This window comes from Leucoraja erinacea, chromosome 2 (genome assembly GCF_028641065.1).
Source record: "Leucoraja erinacea ecotype New England chromosome 2, Leri_hhj_1, whole genome shotgun sequence".
Classification (NCBI taxonomy): Eukaryota; Metazoa; Chordata; class Chondrichthyes; order Rajiformes; family Rajidae; genus Leucoraja; species Leucoraja erinaceus.
The window spans coordinates 46,397,329-46,424,969 of record NC_073378.1 but is presented as its reverse complement, the minus strand read 5'-3'; the positions used below and the strand labels follow the sequence as shown (position 1 = coordinate 46,424,969).

Below are 27,641 nucleotides of genomic sequence, written 5' to 3'. Positions count from 1 at the left end.
GGGACCGCCCAGAACCTCGGCATCGGCATCGGCGGCATCGGCACCGGCGGCGGCGGTGGTGGCATCGGCGGCACCGGCATCGGTGGCACCGGCATCGGCGGAGCTGCGGGTCGGAGGACGGCGGTGCAGCGCTGGAGCGCCATTGCGGGGCGGGCGGTGCCTTGCCTGGGACGCTGAGCTGGAACTGCGGTGAGCTGGGTCCATTGCGGAGCTGCGGCTGCGGGCGGCGGCGCTGAACTTTCCATCAGGAGCCTGGAATCTCTCGATGAGATTGCCAGTTGAGCTCCATTCGGCGCGGCCTTGTCGGCTCCGGAAGCCACGGTCTCGAGTAAGGAGGCGGCCGTTTCCAGGGTTCCCATGCCGCTGAGAGGACTCTCCCGACGCCGGAACAACATAACCTGGCAAGAACAGCCTGGAAAATCGGGCCTCCGTTGAGGCAACTGTGGAGGCCTCAATTGGCCCGACTATGGGGGAACTGGGGTCGGGGACTGGACTTTGTGCCTTCCCTCATAATGGGAACCATTGTGGGGGGATGTTTTCATGTTACAGTTTTTTAGTATTGTCATGTTTGTATTCTTTTTTTAAATTTTTTTTAAAAAAAATTTTATGTGCTGCATTGGCATAACAAATTCCACCAGCCTGGCTGTGTGGTCATTAAAAGAATATCAATATCAATATTAATAGATAGATGAATGACAAGAGAGTGCTAAATGTAGCAGCAGCTTCCAACTCTGGCCCAGAGGACGAGGAGTAGATGGGAATTTTCAATAGTTCATGTGAGTGAACAGAGTACATTTCACAATTGAGCACAAATACTCTTTGATGATCGTGCAAATTCTAGTCAGAGCAAATATTGTTAGCATCTCATTACTCTTTAACAGGTTTTCAAATAAAGATTTCTATGATTGTATCCTTAAAGCATGAAAATGATGTTATTTATTTAATGTGTCCGGCTATGATGCATAGACTGTGGGACATTATTTGCAAATATGTTTGTGATTGAGACGGAAGCTTAGAAGAAGAAACAATGACTGAACTGCAAACAAAGACAGCGAATGCTAAAAAAAAACACTTAGTAGTTCAGGCAGCTGCTCTGGAAAGAAAAATTGAGCAAATATTTCAAGTTGATGAGCTTTTGATGAAGCCATCAATTTTATTAGAGTTACCTTTGCATCCTACCTATCCATTGGAGCATTATTTACCAGGATATAGTGGGAATAAAATAACATGACTCTGTTCACACACTGTCATATTTCCATCTATTTCATTTTTTTATTGGTCTTTAATCCACCAGAAGCAATTCAGATGCCCAATAAGATGAAATCATTGTATAAAGTCATGGTCAAATAGTGTCTGCTTTTTTCTAAGCAATATTTAAAGTGATCTTCAATTATTCCCTTATAAATAAGTCCAGAAGTCCTGGCATGTGTAGGAACAAATTCAGGAGCATTGAAGGGGAATGTCTCAAAGAGGGAGATTATAGACTCAGAGCAATCCAGCTACAGTTTCAGAGGAGAGTTGCTTTAAGAGACCTTGCTTCACTAGATTGGTTATGTTACTCCTGTAGCAAGAAATATAACTAACAGATGGCAAAGTATTGTCAAGAGTAGTCAAGGAGATTACAATATTTTACTTTACCAATGGCACTTTTCAAGCTGTAGCAAGGATAGCAGTGGAGTCAGTCTGCTTACTGTTACATTACCAAATGACTAATTTCCATATAACCATATGACAAATACAGCATGGAAACAGGCCATCTTGGCCCTTCAAGTCCGTGCCAAACACTTATTTTCCCCTACTCCCTTCTACCTGCACACAAACCATAACCCTCCATTCCTTTCCCGTCCATATACCTATCCAATTTATTTTTAAACTGCCTCCACCACTTCCACTGGAAGCTCATTCCACACAGCTACCACTCTCTGAGTAAAGAAGCTCCCCCTCATGTTACCCCTAAACTTCTGTCCCTTAATTCTCAAGTCATGTCCTCTTGTTTGAATCTTCCCAACTCTCAATGGGAAAAGCTTATCCACGGCAACTCTGTCTATTCCTCTCATCATTTTAAAGACCTCCATCAAGTCCCCCCTTAACATTCTACGCTCCAAAGAATAAAGACCTAACTTGTTCAACATTTCTCTGTAACTTAGTTGCTGAAACCCAGGCAACATTCTAGTAAATCTCCTCCGTACTCTCTCTATTTTGTTGACATCCTTCCTATAATTAGGCGACCAAAATTGTACACCATATTCCAGAATTGGCCTCACCAATGCCTTGTACAATTTTAACATTACATCCCAACTTCTATACGCAATGTCTGATTTATAAAGGCCAGCACACCAAAAGCTTTCTTTACCACCCTATCTACATGAGATTCCACCTTCAGGGAACTATGCACAGTTATTCCTAGATCCCTCTGTTCAACTGCATTCCTCAATTCGCTACCATTTACCATGAACGTCCTATTTTGATTTGTCCTGCCAAGATGTAGCACCTCACACTTATCAGCATTAAACTCCATCTGCCATCTTTCAGCCCACTCTTCCAAATGGCCTAAATCTCTCTTTAGACTTTGAAAATCTACTTCATTATCTACAACGCCACCTATCTTAGTATCATCTGCATACTTACTAATCCAATTTACCACACCATCATCCAGATCATTGATGTACATGACAAACAACAGTGGACCCAACACAGATCCCTGAGGCACCCCACTAGTCACCGGCCTCCAATCTGCCAAACAGCCATCCACCATTACTCTCTGGCATCTCCCATTCAGCCACTGTTGAATCCATCTTGCTACTCCACCATTAATACCCAACAATTGAACCTTCTTAACCAACCTTCCATGAGGAACCTTGTCAAAGGCCTTACTGAAGTCCATATAGACAACATCCACTGCTTTACCCTCATCAATTTCCCTAGTAACCTCTTCAAAAAATTAATGATTAGTCAAACATGACCTTCCAGGTTTCTTGTTTGACCGACATTTATTCACCAAGAGAAAAAGACAAAGTGCTGGAGCATCTCAGCGGGCCAGGCAGTATCCATGGAGAACATGAATAGGTGACCTTTTAAGTCGGGACCCTTCTTCACTCCCAAAGCAACAAAAAAATGTTACCAATCCATTTTCTCCATGGATGCTGCCAGACCCGCTGCGATACTCAAGCACTTTCTTATTTTTAAACTAGCAATGTTACAAAATTTTGAGATTTTAAAAATCAAGTCTGCAATTTATCCCATCAGATAAAGCATAACAATAAGTTTAATTTGACACCAAATTCACTTTCATATCTCAAGTATTAAAAAGGTTATGGCCATTTTCATACTCGGAAATTAGCATCTTGTTCCCTATTGATTTTCAATGGACATTACAAAAAAAAGCTGTGATCTTGGATAGTCAAAAGCCCGTAACTTTCTTAAGAATTAAGAGAACTGAATGACATTTTCACCTATCATAGATTGAAGCATTCTGAAAAAATATAAAACAATCTTACTTGGATGACATGAAATTAAAGCATATAATTAGCTAATTACCTAATTGTAGCTAATTACAAAATTGACCGATGTGACAGAAATGGTAATAAACAACCAGACTGCCTTGAAAATTCAAAAATGTGATATTCTCAAGAACAGAACTTTAATATTATTGTATAATATGCTGTAAGTCAGTTATGGATAGGTAAATAAATTACAATTTCTAGCAAAAGTCTTTATGGAGAAGATCAGCTGCTAGCTGGTACATTGGCATATCATAATCAGTAGCATCATCATACTCCTCAGACTGCAACCAATAAGCAACTCTGTACACGTTGTTTTTCCTCAATTTTTCAATTTTAGAAAAAAAGGTAGAGATTATAAAGTTAAACGCTAAAACAAATAGTAAATACTAAAAAAGAAAATCATGTTTAATCAAAATTCAATTACTAGATATAAACATCTATCCATTTCTTAAATAGCCTAAGTGTCCAAAGATTATTCACAAATAATTCACAATATAACATGATTTTTATATCTAATTTACATTAATTTATAGGCCAAATGGAAGGAATTTAGTGTTCAATTGCTGTAAATAAATGCCCATTTAAATCGGCTTTCTAGTGGGTTCATGTGAACGCGCTGGTTTAGAACGTTCACATCGCGCTGGATTAGTGCCCTCAAATGCCGAGAAAAATACTGCGGGATATAAAAAGCCCAAAATGAACTACTCGCTAGAGAAAACTTTATAAACAGGGTTATATACACGCCCCATTTAATGTAAAAATAAGGTACATACCTTTAATTGTTTGCTTTATAAAACCCTGGGGCTGCAAGAGGTTGCGAAGTGAGAGAGTGATTTTAAAATTATTATAACTATATTATCGAGGCCTATAAAACTAATAATACCTTTTGCGACCGGGTCTTGCAGTGATTTTTCGTTAATGATTTACTAGGCTGAACATCTGCGATTAGAACAGCCTAGTAAAAATCGCGTTTTAAATCCGCCCCCTCCAAACAGCGCCAAAATCGCGGACATGGCGTTGGGCAGATTCCCAATGACGATTCAGGTAGGTTTTGTAACATACCTATTTAAACCAGCATCTGCAGTTCCTTATTTCTACATTTATTCACCAATGATAATTAAACCAGCAGGCTAGAATTCTGGATTAAATATGGATTTGAAGTTGAACAAGTCCAGTACATCGCTATATGGAATTATGGATTCATTCCAATGATCTCACCCCCAAGAAATTACAGAATTGCATTTAGTTTAGTTTAAAGATATATCATTCTTGTAAACCTTCTCTACACCATTTCCAAAGCCTCCACATCCTCCCTGTAATGGGGCAATCAGAACAGCACAGAATATTCCAAATTGGCCTATCTAAAGTTCTATAAAACTGCATCATGACTGCTGACTCTTATACACAATGCCCCAACCAATGAATCCAAGATAACCGTAAGCCTTCTTCACCACTCTATCAATTTGTGTTGCTACTTTCAAGGAGTTCTGAACTTAGACCACTGTACATTGATACTATTAATGGTCTTGTCAGTAATAGTAAGATTAAACGAGAACTTACCAGTTTGAAGTTTGATCTTTATTTTATGAGGAGTTACGATGAGGGATTACGTGAAGACCCCGCCAGCACGCATGCACGACATACTTCAAAGCAGCAGTGTGGAATCACAGAAACAACACAATAATTGAAATAAACATAGTAAAGATAAGGAGAACTAAGATACCAGTTGATCTCTATAATTGAGGGTGGGAGCGGAGGGCACGTAATCCCTCATCATAACTCCTCATAAAATAAAGATCAAACTTCAAACTAGTAAGTTCTCGTTTAATCTTACTATTTTACATCGGATTCACGTGAGTGACTACGTGAAGATTTTAAAGCTCTGTGATTTCAAACCGTGTAACAGTCCATACTTCACTTGCTGCCGAAGTCATCCAAGGGAGGAAGTATGTTAACGTAATCAAACATGAATCTGTTTATAAAACTATAGTGGTATTTATTTGAAAACAATAACAAAGAGAATAATGCTCCCCCGGGCTTAAATTATATATTTGCAGAGTCTAAAATTCTCTCTGCAAATGAAACAGGTTTTACTAATGGCTTGTTGTAGAATGTTTGTAAAGTTTTTTCCCGCCGTTGCCAGGATGTGGTCCAATGGCACGTCCATTCTGTTAGCCGCTGACGTGGATGCTGCCCTGGTGGAGTGAGATGTGTAAATATCAGTATCCACTCCAGCAGCTCCCAATATCTGTTTGAGCCATCTAGAGATGGTTTGACTCGACACTCAACCATGTGGCTTTTTATGGCTGACCCATAGTGTTTTTTCTCTCCCTCGGGAATCTTTGGTTGTGTTGATATATAGTAGTAGGTGGGTCATGACACATAACGGGGGTCAGGTGGGTAGGCCCGGAATTCCATAATGAGTCCTGAAGTTCCTGGTCTGCTCTGTTTTACCAGCTCCTGAATGGTGAATGTTATTTGGTCTGATGTTACGACCATATTGTCCAGTCTGAGTAGGTAAAGGGACTGGACCCTTTATGCTGAGATTAAGCCATTAGTATGGCCGTTTTCAGGGTTAGCTGGTCCAGAGTGAGGGATCTGGCTGGTGGCCATCCCTTAGGTATGTCAGGACAACGCTGACATCCCAGATCTTGGTATATCTAGGTCTAGGGGGGTTTGAATTGAAGATCTCTCTCATTAATTTGGCCACCAGCTGATGAGACCCTATGGCCTGTTGTCCTGGTGCCTGTTGTAGATAGGCTGACAGTGCACTTCTAGCACAATTGATAGTGCTATAGCTCAGACCTTCATCGTGGTGAAGGCTGACCAGGAACTCGAGTACATTTGTTATGGTGGTTGTCCCTGTTCTCGAGCAGTATGTTTCCCATTTTCTTATACTGGAGAGATATTGTTTCTTGGTGAAAAGTCAGTGAGATGCTGTCATCATGTCCATGGTCCTATTTGACAATCCCAGGTCCAGCAAAGGTCTTTTTAGAACCTGCAACCCAGAAGGTTTATTCCCGCTGTTGCCAGGATGTGGCATGGGTTACTTTCGCCTGATACAGGGTGGATCAGTAGATCTGGTCCGCTGTGAATGGTCATGGGTGTTTCAATGACCCTGTCAAGGACCACTGGGAACCATGGCTGTGTAGGCCAGTCGGGTACTACCAAAATGCCTGAAGCAGAATCCACCTGTATTTTGCGTAGTACCCGACTGATGAGGCAGAAGGGGGGAAAAAGCATAGAAAAAATAGTTCCCCCAGTTCAGCGAAAATGCATTCATCGCCGCTGCCTAAGGGTCTGGTTCCCAAGCGACATACATCGGTACCTGGTGATTCAGTCGGGATGCAAAGAGATCGATATCTGGTGTTCCACATTGCTTTGTAATTTCAGCAAATACTTTGGGGTTTAACATCCATTTGGTGTTAGCATTGAACTTGCCTGACCTGGTGTCTGCCACTGTATTTAGCTTAACTGGTAGGTAAGTTGCTGATAGCCAAATATGTTTGTCGACACACCATTGCCAGATTGTGTTGACCAAATTATCACATGATATCGATTTTATCCCGCCCATATGGTTAATATAGGCCACCACTGTGGTATTGTCAATTTGTAAACGAACATGCCAATGGTGCATATTTGAACAATATGCTTTTAACCCATAGAACGCACCTAACATTTCCAAATAGTTTATGCCCAGTGTCTGTATGAGTGATGATTCTAGATTAGTCCATCTACCACCTGTACTGGATATGGTATTAGTTGCTCCCCAGCCTTGAGCACTGGCATCTGTTTGTATTGTTAATGTTGGGTTATTGATAATGATGGGACTGGAACTATGCCAAATGTTCTCTTGCCACCATTGTATCTCTGATATTGCTTCAATAGGCAATTTCATGGTACGGTCAAAGTGACCTGCATGTTATTTTAACGCTTGCACCTTTGCTCTTTGTAAGTTTTGATAATGCAAAGGTCCAAACTGGATAGCTGGAAATGCTGCTACTGATTTCCCAATTACTCTTGCCACTTGTCGAATGGTTGGTCGATTGTTAACCATTAATTTGTTGCAGGTTTGTGCCAATTCTGCTGATTTTTCTTTTGGCAACGTTACAGATATGTGGACTGAGTTAATTGTGAATCCCAATAGTCCATAGTTGTGGATGGCGTCAACTTAGATTTATCTATGACAAAGCCCAAGGTTTCAAATAAATGTTTAGTAGCTAATACTGCTGAATTAGCTAATTCCATGGTTTTGCCTATTATCAAAATATCATCAAGATATGCCATGACAATATGTTTTTGTTTTCTTAATATTGCCAGGGCTGTTTTTAATATCTTGGTAAACAGTCTTGGGACTGATATTAGACCATTAGGCAATGATTTGTATTGCCAATGTTGCCCGATCCAGGTAAATTTTAGGTATCTACGATGATCCTTATGAATGGGTACTGAATAGTATGCATCTTTTAAGTCGATGCTTGCTATAAAGTATCATTTGGTAATCAATTGTTTGGCAGTCACAAATGTTTCCATTTTAAAGTGTATATACTTAACAAAAGTATTCAATGTGGTTAATTCAATGATGATGCGACATCCACCATCTTTTTTGGTTATAGTAAATATATTTGATACAAATTCCAAAGATTCATGTTTAGATTTCTCTACGATTCCCTTTGTATGTAACCTCACCAGTTCTGCTTGACCCTCACGTTTTTCTTTTAGTGAGAGGGTAAAACCCCTTTGGGGTGCATGCTGTACTGGTGGCATGTTTTCTTGAATGAATTCAATTTTATATCCTTGAATACTTTTTAGTATATAATTATTAAGTATGATAGTCCTCCATGCTTCCAAAAACAGGTGTAGTCTCCCCCCTGTTAGCACAATCCCCCCACCTTTTATGTACTGGTAGGAACCAGACCCACCTACCTCCATTGTTACTGGTGGAGTGTTCATTTATTCGGTTTCAGGTTCCTTGTCTGTTGGGGTGGTGCTGTTGGGGGGTGGTGAATTTTCCATGGGGCCCACTCTGGGCCCTGTCCTAAAAAAGACTTCCGGGAATGGTATGCGGGCCCCAAGCTTTCACCAGTACCATGAAGTAGACGCCTACTGGTGGTTGCGTAGGGGTACTGCCGTCTGGGTTGCGTGGTTTTGGTCGTTCCGGGACCTGCCCTCATGAGGCCAAAAGCCTTGGATTCTTCATCCAGATCTTTGACTTGCTTTGGTAATTCTTTGCCAAATAGCAGGATCTGTGGTTCTGAGGTCGGCGTTCTACACAGTCCTGAGAATTTTGGGTTGAGGGCAGGTCTTATGGCCTCCTTCCGGAGGTTGTTAATCTCATACTGTGTGTTGCACAGTAGAGCCAGGGTGTCCTGTTGGTTTGTTGTCATGTCAACTCCGTCCACGGAACGAGCATACGAGGTGATAGCCGACGTCAGGAGCTTCAATATCTTTTGTATTTTAAGTTCTTGGGTTCTGATACCCTGCCCAATGTCCCCCCAGATTTGACTATTGACGGCAGGCACATTGAGCGAAATGCAATTTTCGGGAGGCGTGTAAAGGTCCAACGCCTCATTGACTACCTGTTCTTGGAGTGGTTTAAAGGTAGTCAATGCTGGCCGCCAGTTTAGGTGTAACAGCTGTCCCGCTCGCGGTGTTGCCGTGTAGCAGTTCACCACTCCAGCAGCTCTTCCTGATCCTGTACCCCAAGCATAGTCCCGGTTTCTTCAGCCAGTGACCTCTGTTCTTGACAGCCCAGTCCTGGTCACCAACGCTCCCCTCAGCTGAGGGAGATGCGATGGCCAGTGCTTGATAGTGCACTGGAGCGGGAGTGCTTGTGCTCCCTTGGCGAGCTTGCCCCATCTCCCGGAGCAAGTCTCGCTGGAGCATTTGCTCCATGAGCCTTTCCATACGACTCCAATGGCCACCTTTGCCGCTCTCGGGCGGTGAGTCTTCTGCACCGGACTCATCCGAGTAAACCAGCTGGTTCAACTTCTGTTTAGCCTTGCCTCCAGCCCGCTGCGGTTGTTCGAGCTGTGCTAGCGGCGCTGGGCTTGGCTCGGAAATGTTGTTGGTGACTGAGGACCGCAGCATGTGCGGTGCAGGTGTCACCGGTCACCCCCACTGCTGGGACCCTCCTGGTCCATTGCAGTCGGACGGCGTACGACCTTCCTTGGTTGTTTTCCCTTGTTCATGTTCCTGTTGAAGTAAAGCAGAACAAGGGTTCCAAAAACACGACCTCAGAGTAAGTTTACTTACCTGGAGGTCCCGTTTTTAAACTTGTTGCGGGAGAGCTCGTACTCCCGTCCGTCGCTGTTGCACTGCGTGAGACGCTATGTCGCGCATGCGTGCTGGCGGGGTCTTCACGTAGTCACTCACGTGACTCCGAAGTAAAATTGTATATTTTCCTCATACATTTGATCTCCCAAAGTGTAATACCTCATGCTGACCTCCCAAGGTGCAACACCTCACACTTGCTCAGCTTAAGTTCCATTTGCCATTTCTCCGCCTTTTTCTGTAGCTGATTTATATCCCACTGACATTTTCACAGCCTTCCTCACAATCCGTGACCCCAGTAAACTTGGTGTCATCTGCAAATTTACTTCCCTACCCCAACTGCATCCAAATCATTTATATATGTCATAAACAACAGAGGTCCCAGCATAGATCCCTGTGGAGCTCCAATGGTCAAGGACCTCCAGCCTGAATATTGATTTGGCACCACACCCTCCGTCTTCTATCAGTAAGCCAGTCATGATACGTTAATCCTATGTATCTCAATCTTTCGGATCAGCCTGGAGGACTTCAGCGAATACCTTACCAAAACCCTTGTAGACTACATCCACTGCCCTACCCTATTCAATCAAGTTAGTAAGACACGACCTACCAGATACAAAGCAATGCTGACAGTCTCTAATTAACCCATTCACTTCCAAATGGGAGTAAATTCTACGTTAAAGATTTCACTCCATTAGCTTCTGTGGTGCACAGAAACAGGCCCTTTGGCTCATCCTGTCTATGTTGAACTGGTCCCATGTGCCTGCATTTGACCCATATTCCTCTAAACCCAGCTATATATCTTTCCAAATATTTAAAAGTCATAATTGTATCTGCTTCTACAGCTGCCTCTAGCAGCCCATTCCAAATACTGACTATCTCTGAGTGAAAAGGTTTCCGCTGATGTCCCTCTTAAATCGCTCCCCTTTCACCTTAAGCCTTGACCTTCTACATTTTTAATCATTACGCTGGGTGTTCACCTTATTATCCATTCCTTTCATGATCTCATACACCTCATTAAGGTCACCCCACAGACTCCTACACTCGAGTGGTTCTTTTCCTCACTTAAGGACCTGAGTGAATCTGGTCGATTTTAAAGCAATCCAGTGTTTCATGTTCACTAAGAGTCGTATGTTTATTAAGAGTCGTAGGCCCCCCCCCTCGGTCATGACTGACCATGGGTGATGCATCCTAGTTGTTGGCTGCTTGCTTCAAACCTCGGCTAGAGCAGTGTCGCTTGTGGCTGAAGATACCAATGCGGGAGTGACAGTCTCTGTGGCAAAGGTCACATTTGTGTGTGATCTCTGGTTTGTTGAAGTTGCTGCGCTCCTTTCTGCACGCCCGCTTGTCTGCCGCTGCGTTGAACAGTTTCTCTTCACCCGTTTTGCAATGTTGGTTCAGGGTACCTCTCCACCTCGTGTGGTCAGCTGCAACACTTTCCCAGGACTACACATCGATGTCGAGCACCTTCATATCTCCCTTGCAGACATCCTTGTAATGTAGCTGGGGGCGGCCGATGGTTCTCCTCCCAGATGTCAGCTCTCCATAGAGGATGTCTTTTGGAATACGGCCATCCTCCATGCGGTGGACATGGCCCAGCCATCAGCTGCCTGAGTAGAGTGTACTATGTCTATGCTGAGTCTCTTGAGCTCGTCGTTTATGACAGCTCTTTTCCAGGAATCGCTAATGTCCTGTAGGTTTTCAGAGAGGCCGGTCATCATTGTCTGGACATTCTAAGTTCCCAGTTTTAGAGCTGGTCTCTTTTGAAGTGTTCTTTTGTTGGTAGGTGCGAAGGTTCCGATCTGCTGTTCGGACGGTTCCTGATCCCCGTGCAACCAGTGAGGATAGCAGACTGTGGTGGGACAGCACCTTATTGGCTGGGGGCTGCCCAGCTTGAGGCGGGCGGTAGCTGTCCAGTCAGATCCGAAAATCCCTCCCACCATCGGGAGCAACCCCTGGCGCCTCACTATACACCAATCTAACGATAACTTATAACCGGTAACTGTTGCTCCCCGTGTTGTGTCGATGCTGCAGGTGAAGCTGGAGTGTCCTCTCCAGGTTGTAGGTGTAGGTTTGCAGGAGATGTGTAGTCGGACTCAAACCTGGTCGATGTCATATGGAGGGCAGGCTGTTGCCCATGCAGCACGTCCCACCTCTCCATGTCGCTGATCGATCTAAAGGAGCAGCATGGCCGTTACAGTTTGGCACCAGCGCCGTCGCAGGAGCTGCCAGAGTGAGGTTGTGGACAACGACGAACTACCTTAGGGGCTCTGACTGGGGATTTTCTTGAGGTTTACTCCTGGAGCCTTTTCCATGACTGGATATGGCCACAAGGCAGTGGAGGTTTTTAATTCCCTCTCCTAGATGGACAGTCTTCCACGGCTGACGAGCCCCATCTGCCCAAGACTTATGGGGGCGGGAGCGTCTACCTTCCGGTGCAGGTCTATAGCACCTGCCCACTGCCCAACTCAGGGGTCGCTTTCACTATTAATAACATTTTTAATTAAGCTGCCCAATACTATGTGGAACTTTGAACACTCGTCTCTGATAATTAATTTCAATTACTAGTGAAGGGAATACATTAGTGATGTAGCTGAAATGAAATTTTAAGCAAAATTTTAAGCAATGAGAATAGCTGGAATTTGGTTGGAGAAATAGCAGATGGAGTATGATCCAGACAAGTGTGAGATATTTCATTTTGGGTGATAAAATGCAAGAGGAAAATATATAGTAAATGGCAGGAACCTGAGAGGCATTGGTCTACAGAGAGATTTTGGGCTACAATTCTACAGTTCCCTGAAACTGCCAACACAAAAGATCGAGTAGCAAAGTAACCATTCCACATATTTCCCTACATTGGTCAGGACATTGAGTACAAATGCTGGGAAGTCACATTGCAGTTAAATAAAATTATGATTAGATCACATTTGGAGTATTGTGTGTAGTTTGGAACACATTACAGGAAGGATGTGAAGCTTTGGAAAGGGTGCACGAGGTTCACCAGGATGTTGGCTGGATTAGAGAGTAGTGGCTATAAAGAGAGATTGGACATATTTGGATTGTTTTCATTGGAGCATTTTATGAAATTAGACTTTAGAGATACTGTGTGGAAACAGGCTCTTCGGCCCATAGAGTGCGCACCAACCAGTGATCACCCCATACACTTCCAACGTACAAGGAACAATTTCATAATTTACCAAAGCCAATTAACTTACAAACCTGTATTCCTTTGGAGTGTGGGAGGAAACCAGAGCACCCAAAGGCAATCCATGCAGTCATGGGTGGAACTAAAGGCATAGATTTAAGATGAGAGAGGGTTAACCTAAGGGAGATGTGATCGGTCCCCTGGAAGGCACTGCCAGGAAAGGTAATGGGAGCAGATACAATAGCAACATTTGAGAAGCATTTGGAATGACACCTGACCAGACAGGGAACAAAGGGAACAGAAAACAGACTGCTGGAGGAACTCAGTCGGCAAGCAACATCTGTCAGGGGAAAAGATTTTTCAATGACTCTGCATGGGTAAAACATATAGAGGGACAATGCACCCCACAGATGCTGCTTGGTCCTCTGAGTTCCTCCAGCAGAGTGTTTTTGTTCCTGTTTTCAGCATCAGCCATCTCTTGTGACTGCAGAGAATAACAATATTCAGAACATGTGCAGGCAGATGAGATTAGATAGGCTGTATTGTGACCGCCACAGACATGATAGGCCAAGGGGCCTGTTCCTGTGCTGTACTACCCCAAGTTCTATGTAATAGAGGAGTTACAGCAAGGTTCTGACAGTATTTGAAATTCCTCAAAAATAACTCACCTATTCCTTCTACCTTCAGCAAATTTATATCATATCAGCAGATTAGTTAGTATTGTCGGCATTACAGTACTACTTGGCGAATAAACACAGAAAGTACTGAAAATGATTAGCAGTACCTGTGGAGAGTAAAGCAAAGCCAACACTTTAGGTTAATAAGCTTTACAAAAGAAAAGTCATCAAAATCTGATAGCTGCCTTCTCCAATGGCAATTAAAAGTAGCAACCTTGAAAGGTTTGTACTTTTCAGATTATTGCCTAGAATAACAAGACTGAAGGAAACATAAAGTATTGTTCACAATCCAACCCAGCCAATTATCACCCAGCAAGTCTACTCTCAATTATCAGCAAAGTGATGGGAGGGGGAATTGATGCTATCAAACTGCACTTGTTCGCAACAATCTGCTCACAGAAGCTCAGTTTGGGTTCTGCCAAAGTCACTCAGACCATGACCTCATTACAGCCTGGGTCCAAACATAGACAAAAGAACTGAACTCCAGAAATGAAGAGAAAATAACCCCCCTTGACATCAAGGCAGCATTTGCTTGAGTCTGGCATTGAGGAGCCCTGGCTAAACTGAAGTCAATGGAAAATCAAGAAGTAAACCTCCACTGATTGGATTCAAAAAGATGGTTGCGGTGGTTGAAAGTCAATCATCTCAACCGCAGAAGCCCCTGCAGCAGCTCCTCAGAACAATGTCCTCAGCCCAACCATCGTCAGCTGCTTCAACTATCATCTTCCTTCAAGTACAGGTGCAGGGACATTCACAGATGATTGCACAATGTTGAGCACCATTTGTGACTCAGGTTATGAAACAGTCCTTAACCAAAAACAGTAAAGCCTGGACAATATCCAGGCCTGGCCTCATAAGCGGCAAGTAACATTCATGCCACATAGGTGTCTGACAATGATGATATCCAACACGAAAAAATCCAGCTATCACCCAGACATGTAATGGCATTAGCATCACTGAATCGCTCACTATCAATATCAATGACGAAACTAAACTAGAGCAGCCATATACACAATGTGGCTACAACAACTTGTCGGTGGCTCGGAATCCTATGCAAGTAATGCCCCTGTCCCACTTAGGAAACCTGAATGGAAACCTCTGGAGACTTTGCACCCCACCCAAGGTTTCCGTGCGGCTCCCGGAGGTTGCAGGTAGTTGCCGGTGGTTGCAGGTAGTGGAAGCAGGTAGGGAGACTGAAAAAAACCTCCAGGAACCTCTGTGTGAAAAATAACCTCGGTGTGAAAAATAAATCCCCAAAAGTCCCTACTGAATCTTTTCCCTCTCACCTCAAAACTTGTCCTCTAGTTCTTGATTCTTCAACCCTGGGGAAAAGATAATGTATTTTCACACAATATACAGTATGCTCCTAATGATTTTATACACCTCTATAAGATCATCACTCTGCTCCTACATTTCAAGGAATAAAGTCCTAGCTTGTCCAAATGTTCCTATAACTCAATCCCTGAGTCCTGGCAACATCCTTATATATATTTTTTCTACATAGAAAATAGGTGCAGGAGTAGGCCATTCGGCTTTTCGAGCCAGCACCGCAATATGATCATGGCTGATCATCCAAAATCATTACCCCCCATTCCTGCTTTTTCCCCATATTCCTTGATTCCGTTAGCCCTAAGAGTTAAATCTAACTCCCTCTTGAAAACGTCCAGTGAATTGGCCTCCACTGCCTTCTGTGGCAGAGAATTCCACAGATTCACAACTCTCTGGGTGAAACCATTTTTCCTCATCTTCCTATATCTTCATAAATATCTTCTAGATAAGGACGCCATCCACAACTATTCATACTCTCCACATTTGATGCACAGTAGCTGCACCATCTCTACAGGATGCTCTGTAGCACAGTGGGTGCACAGTGGCGCTGCAGTACAGCTGCTTCCTTACAGCACCAGAGACCCAGGTTCGATCCTGGCAATGGACGTTGTCTATATGGAGTTTGTACGTTCTCCCTGTGACCGCATGGGGTTTCTCCAGGTGCTCCGGTTTCCTCCGACACTCCAAAGATGCACAGGTTTGTAGGTTAATTGGCTTTGGTAAAAATTGTAAATTGTCCCTAGTGTGTAGGATAGGCTAGTGCAGGGGTCTCCAAACTATGGCCCGCGGGCCACATCGAACCCACCTCGAGATTTATCCGGACCGCCGCAAGCTCTTAACACGTTCTGTGCGGTGGGCTATTTAGCGGCTTCTGGGTTATTTAGCGGCTTCTGTGGTAGCGCGGGAACTTACATGTCAGTTTGCGTAGGCTAACAAGTTGAGGGTTTATGTGCAGCTGGTGAAAGGTTGCCGTCAATGGTACAGATCCCGTCAGTGTGTGTGTGTGTGTGTGTGTGTGTGGGTGTGTGTGTGTGTGTGTGTGTGTGTGTGTGTGTGTGTGTGTGTATGTGTATGTTCCCCCCCACAATAATGTGCCAAATATAGAATGTGGCCCTCATGATGAAAGGTTTGGAGGCCCCTGGGCTAGTGTATGGGGATCACAGGTCGGCACAGACTCGGTGGGCCAAAGGACATGTTTTCACGCTGTATCTCTGAACTAATCTAAACTGTCCAAGATTCCTGAGACAATATCTTCCAAAGCCACAAAGTCAACCTGCTAGAAGGACAAGGGCAGCAAAAGCCTAAGATGTTGTGGATAATGAAGTAGATTTCCAAAGTCTACAGAGAGATTTAGGCCATTTGGAAGAATGGGCTGAAAGATGGCAGATGGGGTTTAATGCTGATAAGTGTGCTACATCTTGGCAGGACAAATCAAAATAGGACGTACATGGGAAATGGTAGTGAATTGAGGAATGCAGTTAAACAGAGGGATCTAGGAATAACTGTGCACAGTTCCCTGAAGGTGGAATCTCATGTAGATAGGGTGGTAAAGAAAGCTGTTGGTATGCTAGCCTATATAAATCAGAGCATTGAGTATAGAAGTTGGGATGTAATGTTAAAATTGTACAAGGCATTGGTGAGACCAATTCTGGAATATGGTGTACAATTTTGGTCGCCCAATTATAGGAAGGATGTCAACAAAATAGAGAGAGTACAGAGGATATTTACTAGAATGTTGCCTGGGTTTCAGCAACTAAGTTACAGAGAAAGGTTGAATGTTAGGTCTTTATTCTTTGGAGCGCAGAAGGTTAAGGGGGGACTTGATAGAGGTCTTTAAAATGATGAGAGGGATAGACAGAGTTGATGTGGACAAACTTTTCCCATTGAGAGTAGGGAAGATTCAAACAAGAGGACATGACTTCAGAATTAAGGGACAGACGTTTAGGGGTAACATGAGGGGGAACTTCTTTACTCAGAGAGTGGTAGCTGTGTGGAATGAGCTTCCAGTGGAATTGGTGGAAGCAGGTTTGATTTTATCATTTAAAAATAAATTGGATAGATATATGGATGGAAAAGGAATGGAGGGTTATGGTCTGATGGGACTAGGGGAAAATAATTGTTCGGCACGGACTTGTAGGGCCGAGATGGCCTGTTTCCGTGCTGTAATTGTTATATGTTATATGTAATATGTTATAAAAGCATGGAAACACCTCACTCCACCCTGGCTTGGAAATATATCGCTGTTCCTTCACCATCACTGTGCCAAAGTCCTGGAACATTCTCCCTAATATCATGTAGGTATACCCAGATCTCAAAGGCAGCTCATCGACATCTTCTCAAGGGCAATTAGGGATGGGTCGGAAGAAAGGTCTTGACCCGAAACATTAGTCTGAAGAAGGGTCTCAACCTGAAACGACACCTATTCCTTTTCTCCAGAGATGCCGTCTGACCTGCTGAGTTTCTCCAGCATTTTGTGTCTACCTTTAAACCAGCATCTGCAGTTCCTTCCTACACATGGGCAATTAGATGCTGGCTCAGTCTGCAAAGCCCACATCCCCTGAAATATATTTTTTAAAACAGTTGCTGCAAACATTCTTTCTTCTTCTATTTTCATCCAACATGAAATATAAATCATTTTGTGCTGCACTGGAAGGTTAGAGTTAAAGTGGAAGCTGTCGAAAAAAATCCAAAATTTCCACGCCACAAGCTGTGTAGGTTTAATAGACGTATAAACTGGAGGCAAGAGGCAGGATTCTCAGTGCTAATCAAATAATAAATGATTAAATATTAATCTGCCAAAGGCCAAATGCCTGACCATTGGCCCATTTTAAGGTATACCTTCACAGCTATATATTCATTACAAAGTGTAAAATTCCAACATCTGACCCAATACCTTCAGTTTGGTTTGCATATGAAATTATACTCATTCAGCAAAAGAACTACATTACTTCATTACTTATGTATGGTTTTATCAAAGTACAACAGAATGTCTGCCCAAATGTATTAAAGATTAAATAGATTATGTAAAACAAATGGGTCCGGATCAGGATACTTATAATTTCTATTTGTTCTCTTTATATTTTCACCTCCACATATTGCTTTGTTTTGAATAAATGTTTAGTTTTAGTCTAGATGTTTTGGTCTGCTCACAAATGTGGTAGTTACTCAATTTTTGGAAAGACAGAATGCATTCTATCAGAGTGCAAGGACGTCATGAGGGGTGCCTACTTAGGGAAACTCACACTTAATTGGGAGGGTATAATATCCTTTGTAATATCACAAAAATAGTTCATCAGTGAAGTAACTAATAAGCGAACGACAAAAATAATACGTTGCAACTACTCGGCAGACTGCTAGGTCTTTCCAGCATTTCTGGTTTTATTTATTTCTGACTTCTAGCATTCAGGTAGCTTTGTCTTTGCTATATCAGGGAAGAACACTAATGGGCCTGTCCCACTTCGGCAATTTTCTTGTGCAACTACAGGCGACTAGTTTGTCGCCACATGTTCACCAGTGGTCGCTGGGAGTTGTCTCCGCAGTCGCGCAAAAAGTCGTAGCGTCTTTCTGGTCGCTGCTAAATTTAAGAATAAGGGGTAAGCAATTTAGAACGAGATGAGGAAACACTTTTTCACACAGCGTTGTGAGTCTGTGGAATTCTCTGCCTCTTGGATGTGGAGTTTGAAGAAGTGCCCCGACCCAAAACATCGCCAGTCCATTCCCTCCACAGATGCTGCCTGACTCAATGAGTTACTCCAACAATTTGTGATTTGCACAGATCTCAGCGGCATCTCTGTGAACTGGGACCCTGGTCTGGGAACCCCAGCGTCTGAAATGTTGTGTTCCTAGTCTCTCGGTTCATAGAATAGTACGAGTGTCCAGGAATTCCAATGAGAAGAAGTGTGCCAGCAGCAGGATTACTTCACATTACACCATTTGATCTGTATTCTGCTTCAAAATGTCTCATCCCCACATCGAGTCTCCCAAAATTTTTATTAGTGTTATTCATATCTTAACCTCATCAATAATGAACAATAAATTGAAATTAGTTGTGTGGCAAATACGATAGTGGCATTTAAGAGGCGATTGGATAGCCAAGGGAATATCATAAGAGATAGGAGCAGAATTAGGCCATTCAGCCCATCAGGTCTACTCTGACATTCAATCATGGCTGATCTATCTCCCCCTCCTAACCCCATTCTTCTGCGTTCTCCCCATAACCTCTGACACCCATACTAATCAAGAATCTATCTATCTCTGCCTTCAATATAGCCACTGGCTTTGCCTCCACAGCCTTCTGTGGCAAAGATTTCCACAGATTCACCACACTGACTAAATATGCAGAAAATGTAGGGAATATGGATCATGTGCAGAGAGATTTGGCATCATATTCAGGACAGACATTGTGGGCTGAAGTGCCTGTTCCTTGCTCTACTGTCCTATGTTCCACCTCCAAGGAGGTGGAGCATATTCTGCTCTGAAACCAAAGCACTAAGCCACAATTGCTGGGCTTAAAACCACGGAGATGAGAGGGAGGAGGCTGAGGGGTTGGGAAAGAAGAGCGACAGATGGGGGTGGGGTGGGGGGGGAGAAGCATACAATATATCCCCAAATGCTCTGGCAATCGACTAGTGATACTTAATCCACATGATTTCCAACTGACATGCATTCTGACAGGGTCAGTACTGGAGGTCATCACTGAATTCATCCAACACTGCTGACAGGATGGACATCTGTGAGTTTTTGGTCCCTGTTACTGTAAGCAGGATTGTTTTTACCAATTTGTTATTTTCTCATTTCGAATTAGATTCTCTCACAATGGTCCTGCAAATGGATCTTCTGCATGGGCTGCCCTGTATTTACATAATTGATAAACGATTTTCACTTCATAGAAAACAAGCTTTTAGTCTGCACTGATCGAAGAATAAAAGCACTTTGCAGTCAGTAGCTTTTAATGTGCATTGGGCTTTGTCTTCCCCAGGCAGAATCCCAGCTGTCAGGTTCTGAGCTGCCCTCTGGAGAGTCCGTCTACGTTACAGGATTTTGAAGGAGGCACAGCAGTACTAGTGGACGATGTTGTCTGAAACTGGGGTAAATATGCTCCTTAAAATGCCAGTGCACAATGGGTTTTATTAGCACAATCAAAAATCCAATCGGCAGAAACAATGAATGGACACGCACATGAAACATGCAACTTACAGTTCTTTCCTCTCCGATGGATTTTTTGCTCTGACAGACTCTTCAATTCAATTTCAGATAAATTGAAAATTTTCATTTGAGTTTTATCTTGATTTAGAATCATAGTTATCTGTAGATAGACACAAAATGCTGAAGTAACTCAGCGGGACAGGAAACATACAATACAATACAATACAATACAATACAATACAATACAATACAATACAATACAACACAATATTTATTCCATGTCAATTGAACCTTGGAGAGGCTCAAATGAAACTACGTTTCTACAGCCTTACAAACAAAACAATTCCTCCAAGACACACAAACAATTCAATTCACTCAAACATCCATCACAGTGAATCTCCTTCTCACTGTGATGGAAGACAAAGTCTTTTCTCTCCCCTGCACCATTTTTCTCCCAATGTTGAAGCCCCAGGCGGGCGATGGTAAGTCCCACGGCCATTAAGGCCGCGCCGGGTGATGTACGGCCCCGCTCCAGGTCTAAATGTCACAAAGTTGAAGCCCCAGGCGGGCGTTGGAATGTCCCGCGACCATTAAAACCGCGCCAGGCGATGTACGGCCCCGCTCCGGGTCATTCCAACCCCGTGACACGGGCTGGAGAAGTTGTGTTGCGGGAGCTCCGAAAAGTGGTCTCCCACCCGGACCCGCGAGCTCCCGACGTCACAGTCCACCGGCCTGCAGCAGGAGCGTCTGAGCTCCGGAGTCGGGCTGCAGCAGCGAGCCACCACTGCTCCCCACACTCTGAGGCCAACCAACCGGTAAGACTGCAGCTCCGCAGGCTCCGCGACTGGAGCCCCCAGGTCGTTCCGGTTGGTGGCCGCTCCACGGTGCTAGGCCCCAACGACAACGGAGACCCAACAGGGAAAAGGTCGGATCTCCCATGCAGGGAAGAGATTTTTAAAGTTTCCACCTCCCCCCCACCCAGCCGCCCCCCACATATACACAGTTAAAAACAGTATTAAAAAAAACACGACAACTACATTTAACTAGACAAAAAAAAAGACAGACAGACAGGCTGTAGGGGCCGCTGCAATGCGAGTCGCACCACCAAACTCTGGAGAGAAACAACAGGTGATGTTTTGGATTAAGTCCCTTCTTCACATGCTTCACCCTTTCTGGGGTCCTTACAAGTTAAATTATGCAGTGTAGTTTCATCTTAGTGGGTTGAAAGTGTGTGGGAGGAAGTCTGCAATAAATGACCAGTAGTCTTTGGGTTTGTGTTTCCTTTCATCTCTGAAGTTTAATTTCCAGGTTGTGTCCTATGCTATGTGGGATAGTTTTCTAAATCACCATGTAGAGGAACCAACGAGATTGCAGGCTATTCTAGACTGGGTATTGATTAATGAGGAAGGGTTAGTTAGCAGTCTTATTTTGCGTGGGCCCTTGGGCAAGAGTGATCATAATGTGGTTGAGTTCTTCATTAGGATGGAGAGTGACATTGTTAATTCAGAAACAAGGGTCCTGAACTTAGGTGACTTTGAGGGTATGAGACCTGAATTGGCCAAAATAGACTGCCAATTGATTCTTAAAGGGTTGACAGTGGATATGCAATGGAAGGCATTTAAAGATTGCATGGATGAACTACAACAATTGTTCATCCCAGTTGGCAAAAGAATAAATCAGGGAAGGTAGTGCATCCGTGGATAACAAGGGAAATCAGGGATAGAATCAAAACAAAAGATACAAGATACAAATTAGCCAGAAAAAGCAGCCGGCCAGGGGACTGGGAGAAATTCAGTCCAACAGAGGAGGACAAAGGGCTTAATTAGGAAAGGGAAAATAGATATTGAAAAAAAAACTGGCTGGGAACGTAAAAACTGACGGCAAAAGCTATTATAGATATGTGAAGAGGAAAAGATTAGTTAAAACAGATGTAGGTCCCTTGCAGTCAGAAACAGACAAATTGATCATGGGGAACAAGGACATGGCAGACCAACTGAATAACTACTTTGGTTCTGACTTCACTAAGGAAGACATAAATAATATGCCGGAAATAGCAAGGGACCGGGGGTCAAATGAGATGGAGGAACTGAGTGAAATCCAGGTTAGCCGGAAAGTGGCGTTAGGTAAATTGAATTGATTAAAGGCCGATACATCCCCAGGGCCAGATAAGTTGCATCCCAGAATGCTTAAGGAAGTAGCCCCAGAAATAGTGGATGCATTAGTGATAGTGATTAGTGATTTTTCAAAACTCTTTAGATTCTGGAGTAGTTCCTGAGTATTCGAGGGTAGCTAATGTAACATCACTTTTTAAAAAGGGAGTGAGAGAGAAAACAGGGAATTACAGACCAGTTAGTCTAACATCGGTAGTGGGGAAAATGCTGGAGTCAGTTATTAAAGATGGGATAGCAGCACATTTGGAAAGTGGTGAAATTATTGGACAATGTCAGCATGGATTTATGAAAGGTAAATCATGTCTGACGAATCTTATAGAATTTTTCGAGGATGTAACTAGTAGAGTGGATAAGGGAGAACCAATGGATGTGTTATATCTGGTCTTCAGAAGGCTTTCAACAAGGTCCCACATAAGAGATTAGTATGCAAACTTAAAGCACACGGTATTGGGGGTTCAGTATTGATGTGGATAGAGAACTGGCTGGCAGACAGGAAGGAAAGAGTAGGAGTAAACGGGTCCTTTTCACAATGGCAGGCAGTGACTAGTGGGGTACAGCAAGGCTCAGTACTGGGACCCCAGCTATTTACAATATATATTAATGATCTGGATGAGGCAATTGAATGCAACATCTTCAAGTTTGCGGAGGATACGAAGCTGGGGGGCAGTGTTAGCTGTGAGGAGGATGCTAGGAGGCTGCAAGGTGACTTGGATAGGTTGGGTGAGTGGGAAAAATGCATGGCAGATGCAGTATAATGTGGATAAATGTGAGGTTATCCACTTTGGTGGCAAAAACACGAAAGTAGACTATTATCTGAATGGTGGCCGATTAGGAAAAGGGGAGATGCAACGAGACCTGGGTGTCATGGTACACCAGTCATTGAAAGTACGCATGCAGGTGCAGCAGGCAGTGAAGAAAGTGAATGGTATGTTAGCATTCATAGCAAAAGGATTTGAGTATAGGAGCAGGAAGGTTGTACTGCAGTTGTACAGGGTCCTGGTGAGACCACACCTGGAGTATTGCGTACAGTTTTTGTCTCCTAATCTGAGGAAAGACATTCTTGCCATAGAGGGAGTACAGAGAAGGTTCACCAGACTGATTCCTGGGATGGCAGGACTTTCATATGAAGAAAGACCGGATAGACTCGGCTTGTACTCGCTAGAAATTAGAAGATTGAGGGGGGATCTTATAGAAATGTACAAAATTCTTAAGGGGTTGGACAGGCTAAATGCAGGAAGATTATTCCCAATGTTAGGGAAGTCCAGAACAAGGTGTCACAGTTTAAGGATAAGAGGGAAGTCTTTTAGGACCGAGATGAGAAAATCATTTTTTACACAGAGAGTGGTGAATCTGTGGAATTCTCTGCCACAGGAGGTAGTTGAGGCCAGTTCATTGACTATATTTAAGAGGGAGTTAGATGTGGCCCTTGTGGCTAAAGGGGTCAGGGGGTATGGAGAGAAGGCAGGTACAGGATACTGACTTGGATGATCAGCCATGATCATATTGAATGGCGGTGTAGGCTCGAAGGGCCGAATGGCCTAATCCTGCACCTATTTCCTATGTTTCTGTGTGTCTGATCTATTTCCTACCCTGCATGACTTTGAGAACAATTCTGACGAATAGTTCAGATTTAATGTGCAGTTTTGTTTTTCATTTGTCATTTTTCTTACTTGTCTTTGTGCCTTTAAGAAAAAAAAAAGAAAAAAGCTACAATTGATTTGTAAATTGAAGATTTACAATCTTCAGTATTTTCATTTCTTGCTGTTAAACAAGGCAGGAACTGATAGGGCTGTTCATGCTAATTCCATAAACCCATATGTAAAGCTTGTTTTAAAAATTAATGAAGAGAATTACTGTAACATGTTTGGCCTCAGTCAAAGTGATTAAGATGCTTTGAGAATGAGTAAGTAACTAATTCTGCATCTGTTTAAAACTGGATTTTAATAATTGTCATTAATTGTCCAGTTTCTTCTCCATCAGAGACACCTCACACACCTTCACCTATTCAATTACTTTCAATATAACCTCAATTGCTTCTCCTCCATTGCCTGAGTGATGCCACATGCAAACTGGAAGAACTACAACACATATTCCACTTGGACAGCTTCCAACCCAACGGTTGGAACCATGCTGTGATTGTTATATGGTTATATGGTCATTTGGTTCTTTTTTCGGCATTCATCAAGGAGAAGTATATTGAATTATGTGAGGTAAGGGAAACTAGTAGAGGAAGTACTGATACTTTTGAGAAATATAAAAGTGGATATGTCTCCAGGTCCGGACAGGATATTCCCTTGGACATTGAGTGAAGTTAGTGTAGAAATAGCAGGGGCTATGACAGAAATATTCCATAGTCATTAGAAACGGGAATGGTGCCGGTGGATTGGCGTACTGCGCATGTTGTTCCATTGTTTAAAAAGGGTTACAAGAGTAAACCTAGCAATTATTGACCTGTTAGTTTGACGTCAGTGGTGGGCAAATTAATGGAAAGGATACTTAGAGATAATATACATAAACATCTGGATAAACAGGGTCTGATTAGGAACAGTCAACATGGATTTGTGCCTGGAAGGTTATATTTGACTAATCTTCTTGAATTTTTTGAAGAGGTTACTAGGGAAATTGATAAGGGTAAAGCAGTGGATGTTGTCTATATTGACCAGTAAGGCCTTTGACAAGGTTCCACATGGAAGGTTGGTTAAGAAGGTTCAATTGTTGGATATTAATGGTGGAGTAGCAAGATGAATTCAACAGTGGCTGATTGGGAGATGCCATAGAGTAATGGTGGATGGCTGTTTGTCAGGTTGAAGGCCGGTGACTAGTGGGGTGCCTCAGGGATCTGCGTTGGGTCCACTGTTGTTTGTCATATACACCAATGATCTGGATGATGGTGTGGTAAATTGGATTAGTAAGTATGCAGATGATACTAAGATAGGTGGTGTTGTGGATAATGAAGTAGATTTTCAAAGTCTACAGAGAGATTTAGGCTATTTGGAAGAGTGGGCTGAAAGATGGCAGATGGAGTTTAATGCTGATAAGTGTGAGGTGCTACATCTTGGCAGGACAAATCAAAATAGGACGTACATGGTAAATGGTAGCGAATTGAGGAATGCAGTTGAACAGAGGGATCTAGGAATAACTGTGCATAGTTCCCTGAAGGTGGAATCTCATGTAGATAGGGTGGTAAAGAAAGCTTTTGGTATGCTGGCCTTTATAAATCAGAGCATTGAGTATAGAAGCTGGAATGTAATGTTAAAATTGTACAAGGCGTTGGTGTGGCCAATTCTGGAGTATGGTGTACCGTTTTGGGCGCCAAATTATAGGAAAGATGTCAACAAAATAGAGAGAGTACAGAGGAGATTTATAGAATGTTGGCTGGGTTTCAGCAACTAAGTTACAGAGAAAGGTTGAACAAGTTAGGTCTTTATTCTTTGGAGCGCAGAAGGTTAAGGGGGGACTTGATAGAGGTCTTTAAAATTATGAGAGGGATAGACAGAGTTGACGTGGATACGTGACGTGTTTACGTTGACGTGACGTTATTACACGGAGAGTGGTGAATCTGTGGAATTCTCTGCCACAGAAGGTAGTTGAGGCCAGTTCATTGGCTATATTTAAGAGGGAGTTAGATGTGGCCCTTGTGGCTAAGGGATCAGGGGGTATGGAGAGAAGGCAGGGATGGGATACTGAGTTGGATGATCAGCCATGATCATATCGAATGGCGGCGCAGGCTCGAAAGGCCGAATGGCTTACTCCTGCACCTATTTTCTATGTTTCTATGTTTCTATAAGCTTTTTCCATTGAGAGTAGGGAAGATTCAAACAAGAGGACATGATTTGAGAATTAAGGGACAGAAGTTTAGGGGTAACATGAGGGGGAACTTCTTTACTCAGAGAGTGGTAACTGTGTGGAATGAGCTCCCAGTAGAAGTGGTGGAGGCAGGTTCGATTTTATCATTTAAAAATAAATTGGATAGGTATATGGACGGGAAACGAATGGAGGGTTATGGTCTGAATGCAGGTAGATGGGACTAGGTGAGACTAGGTATGATTATGGTATAAACATTGAATTAAGTAACTACAAACACCACCATCTCCCCTCCCCTGTAACCCACCATCAATCCTTTTGTCTCACACCTTCTGTCTTTTTTTCCCTAGCCGTTATCCAACTATCTGGCTATCAAAAGCCCCCCCTCACTTGTATCCACCTAGCATTGATAGGTTTTGTCCTGCCCCTTCTCCCTGCTTTCTTGCCACCTTCCTCCCCCTCTACCCCCTCCCCATCTATCCACACTCCCACCCTCTACCCCCTCCCTCTCCCCTTCTCTTTCTCTCCCTACCCCCCTCTGTTTCTCTCTCTACCCCCCTCCCTCTCTGCCCCTCTCCCTCTCTACGCCCCTCCCCTTCCCTCTATGCCCCCCTCTCTACCCTCCATCTCCCTCTCTACCCCCCCCCTCCCTCTCCCCCCTTCCTCCCCTCACTCTCCCTCTCTACCCCCCCCCTCCCCCTCCCCTCCCCTCTCCACCTCCCTCCCACTCTAACCCCCTCCCTCTCTAACCCCCCCTCCCTCTCTACCCCCCTCCATCTCTACCCCCCTCCATCCCTACCACCCCTCCCTCTCTACCCCCCCCCCCCTCCACCCCCCTCCCTCTCTAGGGATTGAAGAGGGAGGCTGAACCAGAGGTTGAGGGAGTGCAGGGGGATGAGGAGAAATGAGCCGTGCCTGCGTAGTTGGGGGCTATGGTGAGTGGTGGAATATTGCGTTTCAGGAGCAGGCCCAACGGGTCTGCACTTGGTCTAGTATATCATTAAAAGCAGAATTGAATAGGTACATAACAATGTTATACTGAAAAGACCCTGAGAAGTGAAATTAGAAAAGCAAATTAAATTAGCATTGGCACAGAAACAAGGACCTCTGTAATGTGAGTTTAGTGACCACTTCTAGTGATAAAAGGGAAAAGAGTCTTGTTTCCACAATGCAACTCAACATATATTCTCTGAGCACGGGGTCCACATTAAGCGAGTGATTTGTGATCTTTAGGCGGTGTCATAGACTGTCATATTCATGAAGCGGGTGATGAATGAATCTGTCAAGTTCACCAATAAAATTGAGAAAAACACTGTTGTTGGTGCATGACCTAAGACTCAGACATTTCAAAACAATATTGGCAAAGCTGTTTTTGAAAGATGGTTGAACGTTAATGTTGGACTCTAAAATAATTACATATCCTTCAGCAATGGCCCTTAGGCGTTTTGCTTGCTTTACTGATTATTCTGTACAGGAAATGAAAACTGCCATTGACTTAGTCTTTGTAAGTGCTCCTTTGAATATATTATGCACATACAGTATGTAGCATGAAATACTAATAAGCCGTGAGGATAGCTTTAAGCATCTGGGTAGC

General features: G+C 43.5%; 1 pseudogene; it reads left to right on the top strand.

The window, feature by feature from the left end:
* The window catches only part of LOC129705799 (V-type proton ATPase 116 kDa subunit a 1-like), a 43,949-nt pseudogene extending 23,978 nt beyond the window's left edge, over positions 1-19,971 (top strand).
* The last annotated feature ends 7,670 nt before the right edge of the window (positions 19,972-27,641 follow it).